The 23,499-nt window shown below is 39.0% G+C and overlaps 1 protein-coding gene across 2 annotated transcripts in view; it reads left to right on the plus strand.

Annotated features, from left to right (window-relative positions):
• ZNF521 (zinc finger protein 521) overlaps window positions 1-23,499 on the plus strand; it is a 270,405-nt gene that overhangs the window by 1,638 nt on the left and 245,268 nt on the right. The window lies entirely within an intron of this gene.

Consider the following 23,499-nt stretch of genomic DNA (forward strand, 5'->3'; position numbering starts at 1 on the left):
AAAGAATAAATATGCAAAACCGTGCGGTGCTTCTTTTTTAATTTCTTTGGAAGAAGAAAAAAGTCATCTCGGAGAGGGGGCAGCAGTTTCTGCTCATTAAAAACGTGGCCCGGGGTCTCGGCCGCGCCAGATCGAGGACACAACGGCCGCCGCCTCCTCCCCGCCCGCGCACGGCTCGGGCTCTTCTCCGCGCGCAGCCCGTGTAAACAAACCCGGGCTGGCGGGTGCGGGAGCCGTACCCCGGCCCGGGCCCCAGCGTACCCCTCTTGGCCATTGCGAGAAAGTTGACCACCCCTGGCCCCTACTCTCCCCGTCGCCCCTCTGAGTCTTTTGCTTTTCGTGAGGGGGTCCGGCTCCCTGTAGTCCCCGTTGGAGACGGTAGTTTCCGGGGTGTGCGTGGGATTTGGGGGGCGCACTAGCTGGCTGCGAGGGGGGGCGGGGGGCATTGAAGTTATTGATCGGGTGGCTGTGGTGGAATGTGGCGAGGAGAGTCACGTGGCGGCCTCCTCCTCCTCCTCCTCGTCGGCCTCCTCCTCCTCTTCCACCTTCCCCAGCCTCCTCCCGGGGAAATCGGGGGCGGGCGGCCGGGAGGTCCGGCTCTCCGAGGCCGAGAGCGGGGAGGGCGGGCGGCGGAGCGCGAGGACCGGAGGAGGTGCGGACAGGCAGGACACGGAATCGGGGCGAGGGCAACGAGGCGACAACTGGAGGTGGCTGCGACCCCGCAGGCGGAGGACAAAGGGCGGCTTCTGCGCCCGCCGGGGCCCGCAGGGTCCCGCCGAGGTCCGCGCGGCCCGGCCCCGCCCTCTGGTCCCCGGCGGCGCAGCATCCTCTTCCTCCCGGCGGCCGGGCCGCGGCGCGCCCCGTTGTCCCCGTTCCTGCTACCGGGCTCGCGACTCCGCCGCCGGCCCGGGGGAAGGGGGCGGGCAGAGCCCGGCGCCCCGCGCCTCCTGGCCCCTGGCCGATGTGTATTTATGAACTCGGTTAACGGAGCCCTCACCGCACACACAAAGCCCTTTCTTCTCCTGGGAAGGGACCGGGTGGGGGAGGGCCTCGCGCATTGGAACGTTTGCTTTTTTCCTGAAGCGCAGAAGTTTTAGTTTGAAAACGAGGTGAATCATTGACATGTGTCTCGACCCAGTTTTTGTAGTGACTTACTTTCACGTGGGCCACACATTTTTCTGAGAAAACCTAGACCCAGGGCCCGAAACATCCAAGTGTCAACAGTGAAAAACAAACAACAACAACAAAAAAAAAAACAAAAAAAACGAAGAAAACAAAAAACGCCACGGGCGTGCGCGGCTGTCAGGGTAACGGTGGACGACGCTCGCGTCGGAGGCACTTGCCGGGGACTCTTGCTTCCTTAAAAGTAACGTTGAGCGAAGTACCAGGGCAAACCTCTTCCTGGTCACTTGGAAAGAAGAACTTTCCGAGTTGAATAGGATAGCGCTTAGTGTCAGCCCTGCTTAAAGGACTCCAAAAGGCTGCTGAAACCTCGTGCAGGAATTTGGGAGGCTTTTTGTTTTTTATTTTTTAAAAAGTTTATTGAAGTTTGCACAATTGGTAGTTTTGTTCATTCTCAGTTTCTGACCATTTGGTTCACCTGCCTGTGAATTGAATTCACAGAGAAAGTTCTGTTGATTGTGAACGCATGCGTTCCCCATGCTTCCTAAGATTTCTTCTCATGGACGTAGTAGTAGTAGTATTTTATGGGCAGTTAAGAGAAGCCGTCAGTTGCCGGTATTCGCTGGGCAATCTTGGATAAGTGGAACTGCAAATTACCTGGGAGCGGGACCTGTGCAGTTCTTAGGTTAATATAAGCAAAAAAAAAAAAAAAAAAAAAAGGCAAGGGAAGATGAGTAAAGAGGGCATTTTATTCTTTTGTTTTATTGTCATGTTGCAAAATTATCCAAATGTCTTCTCCACGAAGACACAGCATCTGTGTTTCAACCGCCAAAGTCTAAATAAAATATTTACATTAAAAACAAAGATTTAGCTTTCATTTTCTGTGTGGGCGCGGAACACAGTGGTGTTCTCTCCTATCAGCTGCTTGGACAACTCCCAGAAGAGCGAGTGGCCTCAGGTGGGCTGGCTGGGTTTTGGGGGTGAGAAGCTGAAGACAGGAATAAAAATAGTACAGTCCTCACGAAGAGCAGGATTGTTTTTCTTCAGGGCATGCCTGGAAATATTCATATTTAGATGAATTATGCCAAATGAATAATTGTGATATTAGTAGCAGTTTTGTAGAAGTAGAATTGCATTCTGGGTGGCTCTTGTTAAATACCTAGCCTTTCCTTTAGTATTTTTATTTCTCTGTGTCTTCTTGGAAGGGTCTCTGTTTTTTCAAAACGTGTTTTAGGAGTGTTATGAGTATGTGGATTGTGTCCATCATATTGTTCAGGAGGTCACTCTTGGATCCTAGAAAAGCCAGGGAGGTCTTACTATGACAAATATTCTAGTATGACATTAGTAAAAATAAGCAATGAGCAACACTTTGCTGTCAGCAAGAATAGAAAGGCAATACTGATTTCTTCATTTATGAAGAACTAGAATAGTAGTTTTGCAATTAAAACATAAAAATTCTGATTTTATTAGCTGAGTGACAGTATTTCAAAACCATGTAGATTATAACCAACTTGAAGGAGCCCTGAAAATGAAATAGGCCCTTTTAAATAAATCACCAAGTTCTGCATTCAATTTCCAACTTCTCACATACATACTCTAATAAACAAGGTTGAAAAGATATTTCTGACATGGCTGTCACTTCTGATATCATAATTTGAAACTTGCATCTCAGGAGAGTAGTTTACCTAAGGCAGGTAAAAACATTAAAACAAAATGACAGTTAAGTTTGAAGTTTTTATTTTCAACCAAATGCTTAAAAATATGGACTACCAGGAAATGTCTATGAAGAGTTGAATATGATTTGTGAATTCACATAAACTGAGAACTTTGAATAAACACTTAAACAAGTATGCAGGGGCTTTTGTCTGCAGCAAACTTCAGTGTGATTGTCCTAAACACTCACCTCCTGAGAGTGGGTACCATATTTCTGGTTGCAGTGCAGCCGGCCTTGCTTGATCTGCTTACCTCCTCCGAAGTGCCTTAAAACTATTAAACACCAAAAAGATTCACTTTTGTATTTGTCAAAGCTGGAAATATATTTTGAAACATGCCTTTACCCCTCCTACTCTCAGAACCAACCATAGGATCAAAATTCTATCAACACACATGCAAAGTCGAGAAACAGATTCTGTCCTTATGCTACTAATCTTCAAAATAACTCTTGTTTTTTTAATGAAATGGAGAGTTAAATCCAGTATTTAGAGGCATGGATGGTCAGACTGTTAAACAAGTCACCCCTTCTGCCCTGTTTGTATTATTTGGATATTTGTCTCAATGTCCTGAGAGTAGACATGGGGTTTGAGTAGATTACCTAACTGAAAATAGTTCTGCTGTCAGCTTATTTTTAGAGGCAGCAAATCAGTTGCATCAAATTGGTCAATTGTGACCTATTTCTGTTTTTCTTGCTGACTTTTTCTTGTATTTCTTGTGGTGTTTCTCTGATGGAAGTTTCTTGGTCATTTTACCTGATAAGTTTTTTTTTTTTTTTAATTTACTCCAAAAAGCACTATAAGAAGGAAAAAGTGGTCTACTGCATTAAGGTGTGATATATTCAGTAAGAGCCAAGTTATAAAGCTAGGAAGGAGAGAGGGGAGCACTTAGTCATTTAAATGGCCAAGTTAAACACAAGACACAATTAGGATATCTGGACCCTCAGGTGTTCATAAACCCATACCAGGGACCTCGAGAGGAATGGTGGGAACCCGGGAGAAAGAGGGCCCCAAAAGTGCCTTGTTTAACTTGGCTGTCACAGTAGCTAACCCTTTGTAACTTGGCACATTTTGAAGTTATCACACTTGTGATTGACCTTTTCCCCATTTACCTTCTTTTGTACTTTTCATAAAGTTTTTACATTTTTTTGAGAAGTAATTTATTTAGAAATATAATAAAGTGGCAAAAATTCAGCTCACAATTTAAAGAAGAAATGTAAACTATAGAATTTGAATGAAAAGGCAATGGATTTTAAGTCCCAAACCTTTTGAAAGTTAGAAAACCTATATATTAGGCTGTATTCTCTAGTGGAAAAACTCTAAAAATTGTAGGTGTTAAGAAAGCCACTACAGGGAGCTTGTACTGGCCCTGAAATTTAATAGAAACGTTAAACTCTCCAGTCCTTGTTTAAACACATTTTTTCTCTTATTTTCAAAGTCAAAATATATATTCTTATGGGTAGACAGGTGAAGTATAACCAAAAAAAAAAAAAAAAATAATAAAGTTTCTCTTATACTTCAGTTGTTTTATTTCTTAAAAAAATAGCCTCACCACTAGAGATTGAGTTTTGGTTTTGGAGATGATGCCATAGTAAAGAAAAAAAGCCCTAAATTTTGTGTGAAAAGACAACAGCTTTAATTTAAGACAGTGTGGTATTTTGCTTTTAATTAAAAAGTTGCAATGTGGTATTTTCCTCAATTATTTTTAAATAGACTGAACGTGACTCCTTCTTTAATAAGGTTAAATTAGGTTAGATAGTAACCTAATGTAAGTTTGTTTTTAAAAAAATTAAAAGATATATATGTACACACACATACATACATTCACATGCGCACACACACTAGATAGATGTTCCCTTTCATGATTGTACAGGCAAAATATTAATTGTGTGGCACACAGAAATGTATGCTTTTACTTTTGTATTTGTATTCTAAAAAGCCTGATTATTGGAAACACTGCAGAAGCTCAAACAGTGTTTGACATTCATACCCCTTCAGACAGTTGCAGTTATACTTCTAGTCATCTATCAAACCAGTGACTGTTTCTTCCCTCCACCACCTCTAAATTATACTGACTAGATGCTGAAGTCATTAAATTGATTATAGTCCAATCAGTAGACAATCCGACATAAACAAAAACAGCAATTACAGTTGGCAAGAATCCCATGAGTGCTAGTCAAAGTTCCAGAACTGATGGTCCACTGAGTCTTTTCCAAAACGCCGGTTTCAGGATTTCAGCACTTCTGGCAGCATCTTCTTAAAGGGAGGGCACAAAAATTCATAAGATTCCACTTGGCCTTAAAAACAAAAACATCTGCTTGATGCATGAGTGGATTGTTGGCTTTTATTCATCCAGCCAAAAACGGGCAAAAAATAGGATATTGAACATAAAAGCGTACATGTAAAAATGAAATTACAAAGGGATTTGAGATTAGCAGCTTTTTATAAAGCAAGCTGTTAATAATTTTTCTTTTTTGTTTTGCCAGAGTATTCCCATATCCCTTAGAATCTATTGTAGTTATTCTTATTGACAGCAGTGACGTCTAGCAGTGATGACAGAATTTTTCAACTTTTTGCTTCCAGTGATTATACTTAGCTCTTTTTACTTGCTTATGTGGGATAGCACAAGTCTTGTAGCCTATTTGTAGATTTCTTTTCATCTTATAGAAAGATTTGTACCTGTCTCCCTTTATTTTTAAAGGAAGTCTGTTTGTGAGGGTTGGTTAGTCTGATAAATTCTAGTGAAATACTTGTTGACATAAGTTGAAACGTATTATTAAGTATACTTGCTTGAGTTTGCTTTTTGATATAAAAGCGTGCAATAAAAAGAAAGAGGTTTTGATAGTAGAAAAGAGCAAGTCTACCAAGATCAATTAAGAATTTTATGAAAGGTCTGTTTTTCCTATTATGGTGCTTTATTAATTCATCTGACAGAATTCACATTGCTGGTTTAATGTCATTAATTCTGCTGCCATGGAATACATTCTTCATGGCTGGAGTTAATGGATACCATGTTCGGGTTTTTAGTTATTTTTAAGAGAGAAAATGATTTTAAGACATGCAACATTTGCATCACATTTTTAGTGGCCTTATGGATTGTTAAAAATGTAAATGTCCTTTAGTGATATGTTAAAGAATGCTTTTGAATTAAATGAGATTTTGATACAAAGGCTGATATTCTAAATCAAACCTCTAGCTAAGTATTTTCCCAGATGTATTTAATTTTTTTCTCCATTGACTCCTGCAGTGCTGTCAAAGGTTAAAGTTAGTTGGTGAGGGGAGGGGGGATGTATTCAACCTTTTAATCCCATTTCAATTAAATCTGAAATATGTTCCTGTTTTTTGTGTGGAGATTACATGGCGCACTGGCTGTGATTGCGTATACCTTGTTTGTTGTGATGAAAGTGTACTTGTCTGATTTAAAATATGTTCTGCAACAGTGTTATTACAAAGCAATTAAAACTTAAACATTAAAGTTAACATTAGTAAATTTAAATAGCTCTGTTATAGTATTAATCAAATAGTGTAAGGAAAGCTTTTAAATGGTTTAAATAATTATGCAACTCTTGGCATAAAAGCCTGACACAAGATAAATCTTTGAAAACTAAGTAGAATCATGGCTTTTTTTCTAAAAAAAAAAAAAAAAAAACTAATTTTAGGCACCTTGGGCTTTTAGCATGCATCACATTCCACCTCTAGTATGAGTAATTATGCCAGTTTAGTAATTATTAGAGATGAAAGAAATTCAGTAAGATATGAATTCTTTAAAACTTCAGTAGCTTCAGTTTTAGCAGGGATAATGATCAGGCAGCATTTATCCAGCTGCTTGGGGACCCTGCCACAGCTATGAGCACTGGGCTGATCTTGGGGGTATCATTATTATGGCAGCACACTACGGTTAGCGTTTCTTCTCTAGATGTCTGATTGCAGAGGTCTGTAATTTGGTTATTAAAAAAAGTCTAGATTAAATACGACTCTCTATAAACTCCCCTTTCTTAGAAGATATTTTTAAAAAGATAAACGCATACATTTCAAAATTATTGTTTCAGACACTTTACATTTTGATTTCATGGGGTTACCAAATGCTTTGAAAAATACTGAAAAGAAGAAAAATATATAAGTCTGTCATTTGCATGTGTATATGTGTTGGGCATGTGTCCATTTTAAGTCTTATTTTCAAATGAAGATGATTTGGTTTGGAAAGCATGTACTATTCATGCGTGAGCATAGTTCTCCCAAACTGATTATGGTCAACTGATTGACATTCAGAATATGGATTTTCGTAATAGTGAAGTTTGTTGGAATTTCATTTTGGTATTTCGGTTACAGTAATTTTTTGCGTATGTGAAACCCAAAGATTTCAGCCCCTCAGTTATCACAACACAGTATGAGATATACACACATGTAGTGTGCACACACAAACATACTCTAATGTTCTATAGGAAATGCATTTTGTTTAGCAAGTCCATATGTGTTAATCACATTTTAAGGGGAAAACTGGATTTTTTCCCAGTAAAAATTGGTATCATTGTAAGGGATATAATTTCCTTTCAGAAATTAAAATCACTGTACCATTAAGTGTCATTATTTCACTATTTTTATTACCTTCCCTTCTCTTTCTTCTGATTGGCTTTTTTCAAAATTTCTTATCCTATTGATGTACCATGAGGGATATATCAAGATGGAAACTTATTTGCTTGACAGGGACAAAATCCTTATTGAGTACAGACAGTTCCATATGTTCATACATAATACATTTGTGAAAACCTGTAGTGGGGTGAAGAGTCCATTCGGTGAATTATTATAAATTGCTGTGTTATAGGGGTTTCTGTGACCAGGAATCTAAAATATATGTCTGTGCTTTAAACTATATATTGACTTTTAGAAACAATTTCTAGCATTTCATACATGTTATTTGATATTCTTTTCCTTCACAATAGAGCTAGATCAGGTCCAGTAAATGCCTGAATAAGACTAAATATTAATTGCTTTCAGTATTCCTAATTGGCTTGTCTCAATTGCTTTAAGTTTATTAGACATCTACTTTTTATCACTAGTATCGGCACTTTTTGTCTTTCACTTATTTTTACACGTTAAAAAAGGCAAAAGGCAATAAAGTCTTCACAAATATCGCTCTACCAACTACTAGTGAAGCCAAAACAGAACTCTTGGCTGGCAGGTGGTGCCACCATGAGTTAGTGTGAATGATGTATCCATCAGCTGATGTATGGAGCCTCAAGTTGCTGTGTGTAGGGGGGTTTTGGACGGTCAGCGGACAATATGCAAAGTTAGATGACGCTTTGCAGACAGCAGCCAAGGGTTAAGAAGAACTGTGGGCCGGGCGCGGTGGCTCACGCCTGTAATCCTAGCACTCTGGGAGGCCGAGGTGGGAGGATCGCTCGAGGTCAGGAGTTCGAGACCAGCCTGAGCAAGAGCGAGACCCCGTCTCTACTAAAAATAGAAAGAAATGATCTGGACAGCTAAAAATATATATAGAAAAAAATTAGCCAGGCATGGTGGCGCATGCCTGTAGTCCCAGCTACTCGGGAGACTGAGGCAGAAGGATCTCTTGAACCCAGGAGTTTGAGGTTGCTGTGAGCTAGGCTGACGCCATGGCACTCTAGCCTGGGCAACAGAGTGAGACTCTGTCTCAAAAAAAAAAAAAAAAGGAAGAAGAACTGTGGACTCAAGGGAATGCATATTAATTCCTAGAAAGAGTTGAGAGTAAAAACAAACAATTAACTGTGGTCTTAAGTATTGTGACTTGGATATTAGTGCTTGTAGGGAGATAGTTGCAGAGTAGAAAGAGCGTAGGGGTGAACTCTGATTCGTTGTGTGCACTTTTGGCAAGCCACTTACCCTGTGTTCTCTAGGACTCAGATTTCTTCTCTGTAAAATGAGGGGGCTTATTTTACCATTTAACAAGTTTTGGTTTTTTGGTGCCTATTTTGTCCCAGGCACTGTGCTAAGTTCTGAGAATTCAGTTGTGAACCAAACAGATATATAAGCCTTGCTCTTATGGAGCTTATAGTCAAGAAAACTGGATGAGATTTTAAATACCTTCCATTGCTTTTTGATTTTGGGAAGAAAGCTTTTAAATGGGGAGAAGGAGATACATGTATATGGTATGTTAAATTTTTTCCTGCAAGTTAGGTCAATTTAAGCAGTTACATAAAATGAATTTCAAAAACATTTTTTTGGCCCCAAAAGTTTGATGAGCTATACTTTTTAAGAATGGCAAGTTTTATTAGATTTCACTTGAACTGAAACCACTAAATACAATATATAGAATATTTGTTTTCAACCCTTTTGCATTTAGATCATTGATTTTTCAATATCTTTTACCACTCCTAAAAGTTCTGGATAACATTTTTGAAACTTAATTATGTGATAGTAAATCTAATTAATCTTTTTTAAAGTTGTCTAGGAATTTATGCCATCCTTGAAGATAATTTGAAGGCTGTTGGAGAATGTGTACGATGTTGATACTAAAAAAACCCAGCAAAACTAAAGTTAGGCATTGCTGCTATACAAAATTGAGGTGAAACAAGTCACAGGGAATCCATTCCATTAAATATGCACGCATAGAACACTAGGGAATGCAGCAAATTGGTGTTGAAAAGTCCATAGTGTGTAAGTTTGATTATTTTTCCCCTGAGAGATAGGTGAGTGCTTTGAAATAAACTTCTACTGAATCATGGACCTTAAGTGAGACAATTTAGGGATAATGATGTTGGGTGACTTGATGGTCTTCATGTTCGAAGATGTGAGTGCTGGAATGAATGGTGATGGTGGAGTGTAACTGACCGCAGAAAAAGATGATCAACATGAAATCCCTTTTGCCTCCTCCAACATCACATAGGTCATTTACATAACTATTGCATCATTATACCAAATTTTTAATCTTCAAAATAAAACCATTACAAGATAATAACACCATTTTATAGCTCCTGTTAAATGTAACTGTTTTTTATACTTGCTGATTTGCATATTTAAAACCCACTATGAGTGTGATGGGCTGGCAGAACTCTGGGGTGGCTTCCTAGGCCCGTCTTTGGTCCCCAGGCTGGGAGAGTGCTTGCCAGGTGCCTGCCTTTGATAAGTGCTCAATAAACTTCATGGAGTCAATATCACTTCATTTCTTACTAGTAGAATGAAGGTGTCAATGACTTCTGAATTCCTTTCTAGCTCCAACATCCTAGAATTCTCATCTTGAGACATTATGATTTTTGCAAGTTGATCAATAACTCATATTAATAGGGCAAGCATACTTTTAAACTGCAAACTTGACTGAGTTGTAGCTGATGGAACAAAATTGAACACTGGACAAAATTTCCAAACATAAGTTGGACAGTCTTACTTTCCACTGTGATTGCTTGTCAAGCCACCCTCCCCCGCCCCCATTTAGGGAGCAAATATGGAAAGACATCTGTATTACACACTGAACTATTCTCAGGACCTTTATAAGGAATCTAGTTCTGTTCACACCTTGGAATTTCCACAGAGCAGTTTTTAGCATCTAAATGAGCACCCTGGACCAGTGACTGACTCACCTCACTAGGGGAGTGTGTGTCCCTGGGCGCAGCTCTAACAGGAGCACTTGCTTTGGACTAGAAATCGTGTGTATGTGTGAGTGTGTGATCACCTCTGTATTTACCTGGGCCTCAGGTGCATTTCTGCAGTGGGATGAATATGAACCTGCAGCAGTACAAACATTTGAGCCAAGGTCAAATTGTGCTGCTTTAAAGACAGCATTTTAATTTAGTTTGACTTAACATTGACTGGTCCTCTTCAATTCCTGTTCATCCATTTGTCCAAATGCTGATACTATTTTCATACAGCAGCATGTCTTAAACCTTTGGTGATGTTCACAGCTTCACTGTGAACCTCCTCTAGGCTTCGGTTGTGGGTTCTCAAGTTGGTTTTCATATTGTTTTCGTCTCACATCTTCTGCGAGGTTTTTTCTGACCCTCCCGAGTTAAAATGACCCATCTATATGTTATCCCCTCTATACCCCATATGTCACAGAAACTGTGGCACTTGTTGGTTTCCTGGTTTGTCTGTGAGCCTTTTGAGAGCAAAGGTCAGGACCCCTGTATCTGAATCCCCATAGCCTACAATGTAGGTGGCAAACACGCAAACAAATGCATTAATTCAACCATTTGTTTAGACAAATATTTACTTCATATGCACCATTTACCAGTCTACGAGTGCCAGGAGTTGGGAATGATATGAAGGAGACGTATATGGTCTATGTCCTGGTAGAGTTATGGTCAAGCAGTGCAAACACTTTAAATAAACAAGATGCTGGAAGTTTCCAGTCCTGTGAAGGGATAGTACTAGTTGTTAATGAGACCATTTAACAGATATCAATGAGGTCAGGGAAGAATTCTAGAGGAAGCACTTTCAGGCCAAGCCTGAATTTTCATATGTTTTCGAAGGGAAAATATTGAACATGGTCATGCATTCTATAGGAATTTTTATTGAGCACTAATGTGTCAGGTGCTAGGGAGATAGTAAGGAACAAGTCTGACCCAATTGCTCACGGGTTTCGTGGAGCTATACAGACATATTTAGATGATTCTTTGTGTTTTTCATAATATGTACCCCAGATTGTACTTAGTTTTACAACAATAGTGTATTTTCAGTTTGCACAAGTGGTATCCCTTTCATATCGTTTGCACACGGCTAACTTGTGTACAAGTTCTGGCCATATTTCGTGGGTGGGCTTAGCGTTCCCATTCTAAGTAAGCTACCTACAACTATGTCCATGGAGTTCTTCACTCTTTCAGATATCTGAGTTTAGTTCTTATAATGCTGTCTAATACTGGATAATCATAAGACAATTTAACTACTATCCTCTCTATCTTTACCGCATAAATGTTTAGGAAAATATATACCAGTCACGTAATATATTTCTGCTTGTGATCTTTGTGAATTCTTAGCACACTTTCCACATCAAGGGGCTTAGTAAAAACTAAAATATGATAGTGCATCAACAATCCAACTGTATACTCTGTAATTAAAAACTTATGTGGAAAAACTGTGAAAGATGATAAAAACAGTAATATATCTCCCAGCACTTTTTTTCACTTTTCAACTCACATTTTGTATATATTTTCTATTATATCTATTCTTGATATTGTTATTCACAAAGCCCCCCCCCACCCCAAAGTTTCTGAGACGATGTTTGAATCCAACACTTCATTATCCCAGCCAGGTCAAAGTAAGATGCATCAATACTTTGGACAGGCTAAGAATATGTTGTCCCTTCCAGCTGTTCTTTAAATATCTGTTGCACAGTTATTTAGAGAGGATGAGTATAGCTGGTAGAAATGCACTCAGGCAGCTAACTGGACCGATGTGAGATGGTAATGTATATAGTGGCTATTTCCCCCCCCCCCCCCGAAAGTGGGAGCTCTCTATATTGTCCTTCTCCGTAAATATATTTCCTAGCAGTTCTTCCACGTCAGCACTTAGGACCTCTTGCTGTTACTCTAACAACGCTACACTGTCCATGTATGATGGGCTGTCCTTTGGCCCTTCCCCCGACTGGTGACCATCAGGATATTTCTCTTTAGTTATTTATCTGTTTGTTTCTATTACTACTTACAAATGTTGCAGTGAACATACATGCATTCTTGCTGACAGGTGTGATCATATATATGGGGTAAATTCCTAAAAATGGAATTGCTGGTTAAAGGGAACGTGCACTTAGAATATTAATAGATACCGCCAGCATGCCCTCGGCAGAGGTAAGACCAGTTCACACTGCTGTTAGCAGCAGGGTTAGAGAGTGCCTGTATTTAAATACTTCATCTTTACTAATTCGACTTGTGAAAAAAACAAACAAGCTGGTATTTCATTGACATTTTAATTAGCATTGCTGTAATTATGAGGTAGATTGAGCATCTTTTCAAATGTTTGGAAACCATTTGTATTTATTTTTTCTGTGAATTGCCTTTTTATTTCCTTGGCTCTTTTATCTTTTGGTTTGAAAGAGCAGCTCATATTATTAAGAAAATTAGTCCTTTGTCTGATTTATGTGTTGCAAATATTTTCCCCAGTTTGTCTTTTGACTTTATGGGTGGTAATTGTTTTTTTCTTTTGCCATACAGAAGTTTAAAAAACTTTATTTTCAGTATTGTCAGTGCTTTTCCTTGTAACTAATGGATTTTGTGTCTGACATAGAAAGGTTTTTTTCTTAATGTTTCTTTTAGTTCTGTATCCTTCATTAGACTAGCTGCAGTCGTCTCCCCACGGCCACCCCTGTGTCTCCAGCCTCTCAGCATGTTTCTGGAAATACAGTAGGTGCTTAGCAAACATTGAGTAAATGGGGAACATGTGGTGTGGTGGTTGAAGGCATGGATGTTAGTTAAACCAGACTCCCAGGGTTGAAATTCTAATCTGGTTGACCTTGGGCAAATTAGTAAATCACTGTAGAAAACTACAGTTTCTCTCTCTGTAAATGAGGGTAATAATAGTACCGAATTCATAGGGTTGTTGTGAGAATTAGGAGTTAATTAGTGCAAGCTCTTAGAATAGTATCTGGCAGATATGAAGCACCTAGTAAATGTTTCTCATTCTTACTTTCAAGGTTTTCTTGCTTTTGTGCACCCCATGGTATGCAACTCTTTTCTATTCTAGAAAGTTCCTTTTTACTGTGGTTGAAGAGTGGGAATTTCTAGGTAGCGTGTGGTCGCACGCAGCGCTTTCTGAGGCCTGCCTTCCGGAGCGAGGGGTGGGTGTTCACAAAAGTCTTTGCTGGGTTTAGTCCACCATGACAGACTCCTTCTTGCTGGCCAAGACAATGATCCAGGCCAAACTCCAACTTCACTTTGCCAATGTAGAGAGAATTCTGAAAGAAAAATTCCTGCAGAAATTCCAATTAAATGATAATGGAAGCATAAAGTGAAGCCAATTAATTTTAGCACCTCTGCCATCTTTGTTGGGTAAGTCAGGTTGGTGTCTTTCAGGTTCTTTGCAAAAGGGCCAGTGCTAATTTGCAAAGGTAATCTAATTGTTCTTGGGAGAGGAACTAGAGACAAATAATTCACATATCATTATGAAGGTTTAATCATAGTAGATTTATTAATAATCCTTAAATTAAAAAGGTAAATCTGGGCTTGGGTTTACAAAGGAATTAGGCGAACGAGAGGATGATTTTCTACATCACTTCAGTCATCAGTAAATTTGTCTAGAAGCATTTTCTTGTAGGCTTCAGAGAGGGATTGCGTGTTGTCTAGAAGCACATGTGGGCACAGAGTATGAAAGTTAAAGGAGGATACAGGGACGTGTCTTCTGACTGAACCACCAGTCTGCGTCTGGCTATGTCTGGCTACTGCTTTAATTTTATATGAGAACTTATTTGGGGGCAGATTGTCTGACATTTCTTTCCTCGTAGTTTCTTCTTTATTCTTTCTGCAGTAAATCCTAACTATTCAAGTTGCTTTATTTTAATTTCCTCTTCCCTCCCCTTGCTCTTTCAATCACAAGTCCTACTCTCTCATTCAGTTCATGAAATCACCCAGTCCCCACTCCCAGATTGTTTGACTCTTCCGTCCCTTTGGGCTTTAGAAACCCGGCCTCTGTCCCTGCCCTCTGGTTGACCTCAGCACTCATTTGTCCAGTGACACTCTTTGTGGACACTATCTTCTCTTTTTATTTTAATGAAATGATAACTGTCATAAAGTCGTCTTTCTCTATAGACAAAGTCTAAAGCATTAATGTATCCAATCAGATGACTTTCAAATATCCATTTATACTTTTTCCTTCAACCTTAATGCTAAATGAAGTGAGAGAAATAGTAATGACAGTCAGAGTGGGGAGAGCCGAGAGGATTGTGAGAGGCCACTTTTAATGAGCAGAATATCTTTCAATGATAGCAAGTGACAAAGGAAATTCCACTTCGGGATCATTTGGTGTAGATATTCTAGAAAACACTTTAAAAAGGGCGTTGGGGCTGGGTGGTAGTTTAGTTTCCCAAAAGGTCAGCCAAGGCTGGGGATGGACAGCTTGTTAGGAAAGTGCAGAGGAGCACGTTGTGAGTACAGGAGAGAGGACACAGATAAGGGGACTTTAGAGCAGGGGACACCCCAGAGGTGGCCCACCCACCCACTGTCTCCAAGACCCAAAGAGCTTAAATGCCATGTTCCAAGTCACACCGTGACTTCATGAAGACCAGGGGAGGATCTCAGACTCTTAATTTATAATTCTAGGAATTTCCTTTCATGGTGGGACACATTTTAGGCTATGGAAGGAAAAGTGACATCCCACCCTTCTCAGACTCTTTACAAATGCCAAAACCTTGGGCTCACTGCCCTGTGAGAGTCACCATCCTCATTCTAGTTTCAACAGCCAATGTCTCAGTGTTTTGTCCTGTGTGCACAATCTGCATGTCACAGTGAGTAGACATGAGACCCTGTGCCTGGTGGACCTGCGTGTGAAACCTGCGTGCTCTTAGCTGCGTGTTATTGAATCTTTCTAAGTCTCAGCTTTCTTACCAGTTAAATGGTAAGGATCTACGTCACAGGATGGTGATATTAAGTAACAAATGTAAGATCTGTTAGATACCTGGCTCTTAGCAAGTCACTACCTGGTAATAGCTTTTTTATTATGGATGAAATTCTCTGGGAAGCTGGGAAAGCACGCATGTTTTATCATCTTTGTTTCCCTCTTCTGCAAAGTCCTTGGGGGTGACACTTAATTTTGTGGCTGCTTTGCTTCTCTGTGTAGAGAAGAAAACATTTTCCCTTCTGGAGAAATCCTAAGAGGAATTGTGTGAGCTTTTATATTCAATACTTAATAACCATTTTCTCCAATAAAAGATGGGCCATGGAGCTGGAGGAGAGTTGAGTTCACTATTTATGGCAAATACTTTGCATTTGGGCACCTGTTTAACATGTTTCTAAAGACATGGTGTCTTCATTTGGCCTTAAATGAATTGTGCATTGTTCCCATTTTATAGGGGAGAAAACTGAGGCACAGAGATGCTGAACTCAGCCAATTAGTACAGCTGAAGCAGAAAAACAATGTAGACTTCCTGACTTGAAAGTGGGAAGTCTTTAATCCCATAATTTCAAATAGAAGAAGCTAGGGCCAGTCATAAACCAAATTGAAAGCTAGAAATAATTAATCCTCTAGCCACCAGATCTCTACAGTGGGGTTTCTTTTTGCTCTATGCATTTAGATCTGAGTTCCCTTCCCTATTCCACTCCCCCAACCCCAAGAGAAAGTTACTTCTACAAGAAAAAGTAAGACAGAATATTAGTCATTGACACCTTAGAGAGCATTAAAAGAAGCGGACACCTGACAAATCCCTAATTGTGTAATTAAAACCTTGGGCTTCTGATGTAAGAATTGGATGCCTCTGGAAGCTGATCTGGGAGGTACTTCAGGGGTGGTGGTAGTGGGTGTTGAAGTGAGAGATCCAGGAGTGTTTTTCCCATCCCTGGTGAAATCTCAGTAGAGCTACCACCTCGTAGAGGTTGAGTAGGTGCTCAAAGGTCTTTCCTCTTGATGCTCTTACTCAGAGATCAGGAGATTTGCTAAGGTGATAGGAAAAAGTATGTGGGGGTTGTGCCTACAAGACTATAGCAATGTGTCTGGCTTTGGAATGACTAATCCCCTGGGTAATGCCACAGTGGCTGTTTTTAATACACTGTGTGTAGCAGCTAGGGGAAAAACAAATCCTTATTTCCCACTGGTAGGTTAAGGCATTTTACCACTCGAAAGGAATATCTGTTTTCTTTCATTTGAAATATGTTGCTTTTTTTTTATTTTATTTTATTTTATTTTATTATTATTTTTTTTTATTTCATCTTGTTATGGGGGATACAGAATTGCAGGTTACATACGTTGCTCCTGTTCCGCCTTTCCCCCCAAGCTAGAGCTCCAGACGTGTCTGTTCCCCAGGTCGTGCGCATTGCACCCATCATGTAGGTATATATGTTGCTTTTTGATCCAGTTTTTCCTTATTGCTGTGAAAGGTGGACACACCTGTTGGGGACGGGTTGTCCCAAGGACTGGGGTGGCATTGATGCCGTCTGTGGAGGGGATTGGGCATGGCCTGTCACCATTACTAAAAATTGACTCCAATTCTGGTGTCTTACAGATGATGTTTCAGATATAGGTGCATACTTTTTTTAAAAAAATTGTTTTGGCTAAGTGTAAAGTTTCAAAAGTGTTGGATTTTTAAAAATAACACGCAGCAACAGTAGGATTAACTAGTTTCCTTATTGTTATTATCATTATTATTATTAATGTTCTTTTAGACACGGTCTCATTCTGTTGCTCAGGCCAGAGTGCAGTGGCGTCATCATAGCTCACAATAACCTCCAACTCTTGGGCTCACGTGATTTTTCTGCCTCAGCCTCCCAAGTAGCTGGGATGACAGGTGGGTGCCGCCACACCCCTGGCTAATTTCTCTATTTTTTTGTAGAGATGGGGGTCTCACTCTTGCTCAGGCGGGTCTCAGACTCCTGACCTCAAGCAATCCTCCCACCTTGGCCTTCCAAAGTGCTATGACTACAGGCATGAGCTGCTGTGCCTGGTCTCTTATTATTCTTTTAAAAAAAGAAAGTGAGCCCTGACCCTTCTGGCTCACCTGAGAGCATGTTCCTTTCCCATATATATTTACTGAAAATTTTTTATATATGTATACATATATATGATTATTTTTGCTTATTAAACCACACAGTGAAAAAAAGCAAAACAAATAAGTATAGGTGTTTATTTATCAGTCATTTCCTCCTATGTGTGATTTAGTTGATTTTACTTTATGCATAGTTGGAGATTATCTGATAATAAATCATTTGAAAATATGTTTATGTATAACATGTACTATAAAAATATTTAATATATGGTCACATTATCTTGACAAGTCAGAATTGAGACAATATAAGTGGGAACATATTTCCACAAATGACTATTAATTTATAGTTACTATGATAATGGCATACACTTTCACTTTTAGTTCTATCTGGGTAGCTCTGTAAATTGTGTATTGATTATGCTAATGGCACTAGTGTCTTTATTACTTGTCTGCAGATACATGCAGATTGAATTCGCATTTGGTAAGGTTATCATTCTGTAGGAAAAGTACATTTTTAAAATCTGGATTTTGGAGACATTGTGTTAAAACTAAAGAAAAACATTAAACTCATATGGAAACCAAAGTAAGTATTTCTGTGTCCTAGGAAATGACAAGTAAGGTCAAAAAGTTTAATAAAAAACTGATAGTCTTATATTTCCTTTGTTTCAGACTCCTTGAGGAAAATGTTGCAGAAATGGTACTAAATCAATAATGATCTATTTTTATGGTTTATTTTTGGTGGTGTGGCTTTTCTTGTTTTGTTTATCAGGCTGAAGGAACCTTAGACATTTAGGGTTGTATGTATTTTTAATTTATTAGCCCAACTAGAGGAAGACAAAATGAATTTTTTTTTTTCCAATTACACATAAATTTTCTTGCAGTTAGCAATAGCTCATAACTCATAAATCACACCCTCTGTTTTTGCTCTGATCTTTCATTATATAAATATGTACCTTATTTTATAGGATTTTTCTTTTTTTTTAATTTCTCTTTAGCTGAGTCATCATGTTACCAAAGCAGTTGTTTAGAAACCCCTTTCTTATTTTCCTAATGGGATCACTTTTTACAAATGTGGGCTTTCTATTTGTATGTTAGCAAGGAAAGAAAAGAAAAAAAACCTGTTTTCATTTGTTTTCAAATCATTTTCCATTTTAATGGCAGTTTAATCCTTGGTTTATTTGAGAACCATTTGGTGCTGCTACAGGGGAAAAAGAAAAAAAACAAGAGTTTTTCTTGAGGTTCCTTGGTGATATCAATCTGTTTAGTGGGTTACTAAAATACCCAAAATGTTGTATTTAATTGACAACCTTTAGACAAATCCAGTTGTCCTTGTTTTTCAAATGTATTATTGCTGTTAAGATGAGGAATTTCGTAAATTAAAATAAAAAAAGCAAAGTTGCTTTGAGAAATTAGTGCTATAGAGAAGTGAGTACTTGAATAGCTGGGTATTAAAAATATTTGTGTATAATAGCTCTCTTATATATAATGGTAGAAAGGATCCTTTGGGCTTAGTTTAAGATTGAGCATGGGAATATAGAAGTTGGTTTTGTTTGTTTTTACAGGAAATTAGAGACTAGATGAGACTCAGCTGTGTCAGTGTTGAATGTGAAGGGCATGAGGGTAGTTGGCAGAGTGAAGAGTCTCAAATCTGGCAAGAAGAAAGACTTATGCCAAAAAACAGAAATCAAACCAAACAGCCACAGGAGAACAACAAAAAAGACATTGGGTAGTTTACTGTAAGTCCTTCATCTAGAAAAAACTTTGGCAGGGTAATTTTTTCTTTATTAGGTTAAGTTAGGTGATTTTGAGTTTGTGTGCCCACTTTAGTCTTCTTTCATCTATTTGTCCTGCTGACTTGGCATCATTCTTTGTGTTTTCTTACCCTATTTTTGTTTACAAAAATGCTATATGCACCTTTTAAAATAAGCATTTTAATATATTTATTTGGGTTTATATTATTGAAAGTGGTAGTCTAGTATTTTTACTTTGTCTTGTAAAAAGGATCATGAACTGCAAGTAGAATCATGTTAACTTACTTAAATTAGTGGTTAATGATATTTTAAAAGGAGGAATAGAAAAGAGATATTAGAAACAATGCCTCTTTTTGTTTTCAGTTAAATTTTACATTAATTCTTCTTTGGCTTTGTGTGTATTTGAAATAAGGCTAAAGCAAAAGGGGTCTTACCAAAGATCTAAGTCCTGAGAAGTGTGGTTTGGGTCCCTGCAAACCTCCTGTACTGTTAACAAGTTGGCTGGTGCAACATTTCTGTCCAGTATTTGTCTAGTTCTGGCATTTATTTGTACCCATTTAGGTAAGTGGGAATATGGATTATAAAGAAAACAAAACCTGGGTGTGAAAATCAATCTAGATCCTGTTTCCATCATGGCTCCCAGAGCCGTTATTTCCCTTCTGCCATTGACTTAGTTTGTACTTTCCCCTTCTTCCCTGGTTTATGCTGTAGCCTGCAGACTGGCTTCCCTGCTTCCAGGTCTGGTCTTTGTCCAACCCATCCTCTCAGTGACCAGTGGAGCATCTTTCTAAAATGTAAGCCGGATCGGTCAGTGCCCTACTTAAAATCAATCCATGACTTCTCCTAGCACTGAGGTTGAACATCTCACTCACAGGAGTTCCTTCATGATCTATCCCTTTTCTGGCCTGGTCTCTGCCACTGTTCCCCTCTCTTTCCACTCCATCCAGTGCCCCTCATTTCAACAGCATAGAAGTACTTGCACTTCCTTGAAGGCATTGTGGTGTTCTCTGCATCTGTGGCTTTACCCATGTTCCTCTGCTTAGAGAGCCATGTTCTTGTCCTCAGTGCTGTTTACCCTTCAAAACAGCCTGAACTGCTCTTCTCTGGGTAAAATTTCCCTGCCCTGATTTAGATGCTCTGCTGTCTGAGTGCTTACTCTTCCTTCTGCAGTCATTGGTTCACTCATCTGTCTCTCTCCCTGCATTACTGTTTGCCAGGCCTTCTCATGAAATGACGTATGTAGAAAAATGATACGTTTCAAGTGGCAAGCTTGGGTAAGTGGACACAGCTGCTCAAAGCTAAGGGAAAACAGACTTGCAGATTCTGGTGTCCCCAAGCTATCTATACCTGGCCACTTTCAGGGCTGGAAGGATCAGTATCCCCAAATACCTGAACCTGCTTTTGACTCACCAGTTGGTAAACTGCAGCGGCTTGCAGGTTCCTTGGGACAGGAACCAGATAGTCTTAGACTTTGTACCTCCCAGGGCCTTACCCAAATGCCTATTAACTACATAGGTGCTCAGTAAATGTTTGTTTATTGACATTGTGAAAAGGCAGCCATAGTAATTCATTGTGAAGTTAAATGACTTTAAGGTAGGAATATGTCTGTAACTCCACTTTATTTGAAAGTTGGAGTGCTGCAGCTGCTTTGTTTTACTGTGTCTGTCTTTTACTAAATTTCATAAAGGAGGGACTAATTGGAAGAAAGAAATTAGGGAACTTGGGTAGGATTTTCTGATTGGAAGAAGAGAAACTCTTTATTTGGTTTCAAAGTGTGCAAATGTGTGTGTTTTTTAACCTCTCCTAAGGCTAATTTCCTCCCACTCAGCATCCTCTTACAAGAAATTTCCTTGTAGATAGAGAGTGGTAATAAATTCATGTTTGGCATGTTCTCCTTGATAACCGTGCATCTGTGATATTTCTCTTTGGTCTTCAAGGACCATGATGGACCTGTAGAACAAGCAAGCAAAACCACAGAAATTCTAAACTTCAACAGTGTGATTTTGTTGAACACAGAGATAATTCTTTCTGTCTGAGAAGATTTTATAGACAAAGGAAAGAATAGATGAAAGGGTTTTTTTTTTTCCTTCTGTAAAACAGTTTAATAACTTTCAGAGAATAGAGTGGTTAGAAAATAAACATTGCAGAAAAAGTAAAAAGAGCACATTCTTATCCTTGACCACATGAGCTCTTTGGACCTTTTGGTGCACAGCCAGGTCTCTGCCTGGGACAGCCGTTGGTCCCTGTCCTGCCAAGCTGAGATTGCGTGTAGTACCCGGGATACTCAGCCTGGGCCACCCCACCGATTGCTTTTGTTTTTGTTTTGTTCTGTTTGTTTGTTTACCTTTTGTTGACAGTAAGGAAAAAATGAGGCGGCAGACCAGCAGGCGAGTGTGGCACAGCCTGGTAACGCTGCCTCCCTTCATCAGAGCCTGCTTGCCATTTTATAACGTGTGCGATTTATTTTCCCTAAATCTGTTTTCATCTTGCGGGATTTCAAGTTAGAAAGCACATCTAGAGCCCAGAAAGCACAAAATAATGATCCCGCCCTTTGGTTTTTGAAACTAGGCAGGCTTTCTGCTTCTTGTTAACCCTTTGTTGCCTGAAGGTTAACTTTTCCTCTGTTCTTAAAAAGCATAAAGATAAACAGTGAATATGACTTGAACATACTTGTAGGGAAGGAGTGCTTTCAGACATGGTTTGCTTTAAACTGACAGTCTCTAATTTTCTTTTTAGGCTTGAGACTTTTAAATATGTCAGTAAACCTAGAAGACTAGTTGTTTGTATACATGTGAACTTTAAATATAATATTAGATCATTATCATTTGGCACAAGATGGTTGTTAAGCTAAGGTGCATCATTTGTAGTGATTTGGAGAGATTTGGGTGTATAATGTATTTGTATAAATTATTTGTTTACTTATTTAGCATGGAGTTCCTGAATATAAGATACTGGGTTATATTTTCAGAAAATATCCTTGGAAGAATGAATTTTGATGGTTTTCTAAAGTAACAAAAAGCCTATATTTTTATGAGTTTACTTGTAAACTAATTCACTTTTAAAGTAGCGTTGGGATGACTTTTCCTTGAATTTTTTTTAATAGTTTTAGGTTATTAAGATCCTAGAGCTCATGGTCACACAGTGAAGCCAAGACCTGTTTTTTTTTTTTTTTTTTGGCAGTATGCATTTTTTTGCTGGTAGTTTCTTGAATCCACTTGGCACTGTGTTGGTTGATTTAAGATTGAGTGATTCATGCCATGGTTGTTTAATTTGGTGAAAAGATGGCTGTGACCAGAGAACAAACTGTTAGGAAATTGTCCAGTTTTAAGTTTGCGTTTGTGTATAAGTGGAGTATTTTGGGTTCATTCATCTCTTGCCAATCATAGTTGTTAAGTAATCTTCTTGCATTCGTATTTACATCATCCTCAGACTCTTGTGTTTCTGCCACTCTCATAAAAACTGATTCTGGTTTTTAAGGTAGAGCTTCATGCTTGGAATTAACCAGGAAAAGCCTCATTTATATCTCCTGCAAGAGGGACAGAGGACCTGCACTGTGTACTCACTGCCAGAAGTTTTTATAGTAATACTTTGTATCTAGGCTCTGGCTCTTACCATTAAATGTGCTTTTTATAGAGTACCAAGTTATAAATGTAGTGCAGCTACGGCATATTAATCTTACTGCAGAGATTTAATGAGGCAGTTGTTTTGCGATGGACACTATTGGGAGCAGAGAGCGACAGAGTTTTACTTTACCACTGAGCTGCAGAAATATTCCTTGCCTGGTAATAATTATAACCACATGATCTCTTAGTTTTTCTTTCTTTTGCCAGTGGTTTTCCATGCAAAAGTGGCTTGGAAGGAGGTCCATTTCTAGGCAGTGAAATGGATTGGAAATTGGGCTGTTTTCTCAGTAGTTTGACATTTTAGCTTTGATCAGGCATGGGATCCTTGTTGCACAGAGAGAAATATGTAAGATGAGTTTCAAGAATACAGATAGTCTTTGCCAGTCCACTGAGATGGCTTTTAGATATTCATTACTTTTACTTGACTTTTATATAGGTTATAAAAAGTAAATGTGGTGAAACCTCATTTTTACATGGACAGAATAGAATTTCTGCTGGTTGGCCTTAAACTGATCCCACACTTGAAATTAATTGAAGTCCATGGGTTTATTGCCTCCAACACTTTTAAGCCAGTGCAATTTTTCATTTTCCCCACAGTTGTAATTTTATTAAACCAAGTTATAGCAATAACAATTCTTACGAGGAGGAGGATGAGAAGAAGGAAAGAACCACCTGCCAGAGAACATAATAAAGGGAAAATC

Source organism: Eulemur rufifrons, chromosome 5 (assembly GCF_041146395.1).
Source record: "Eulemur rufifrons isolate Redbay chromosome 5, OSU_ERuf_1, whole genome shotgun sequence".
Classification (NCBI taxonomy): domain Eukaryota; kingdom Metazoa; phylum Chordata; class Mammalia; order Primates; family Lemuridae; genus Eulemur; species Eulemur rufifrons.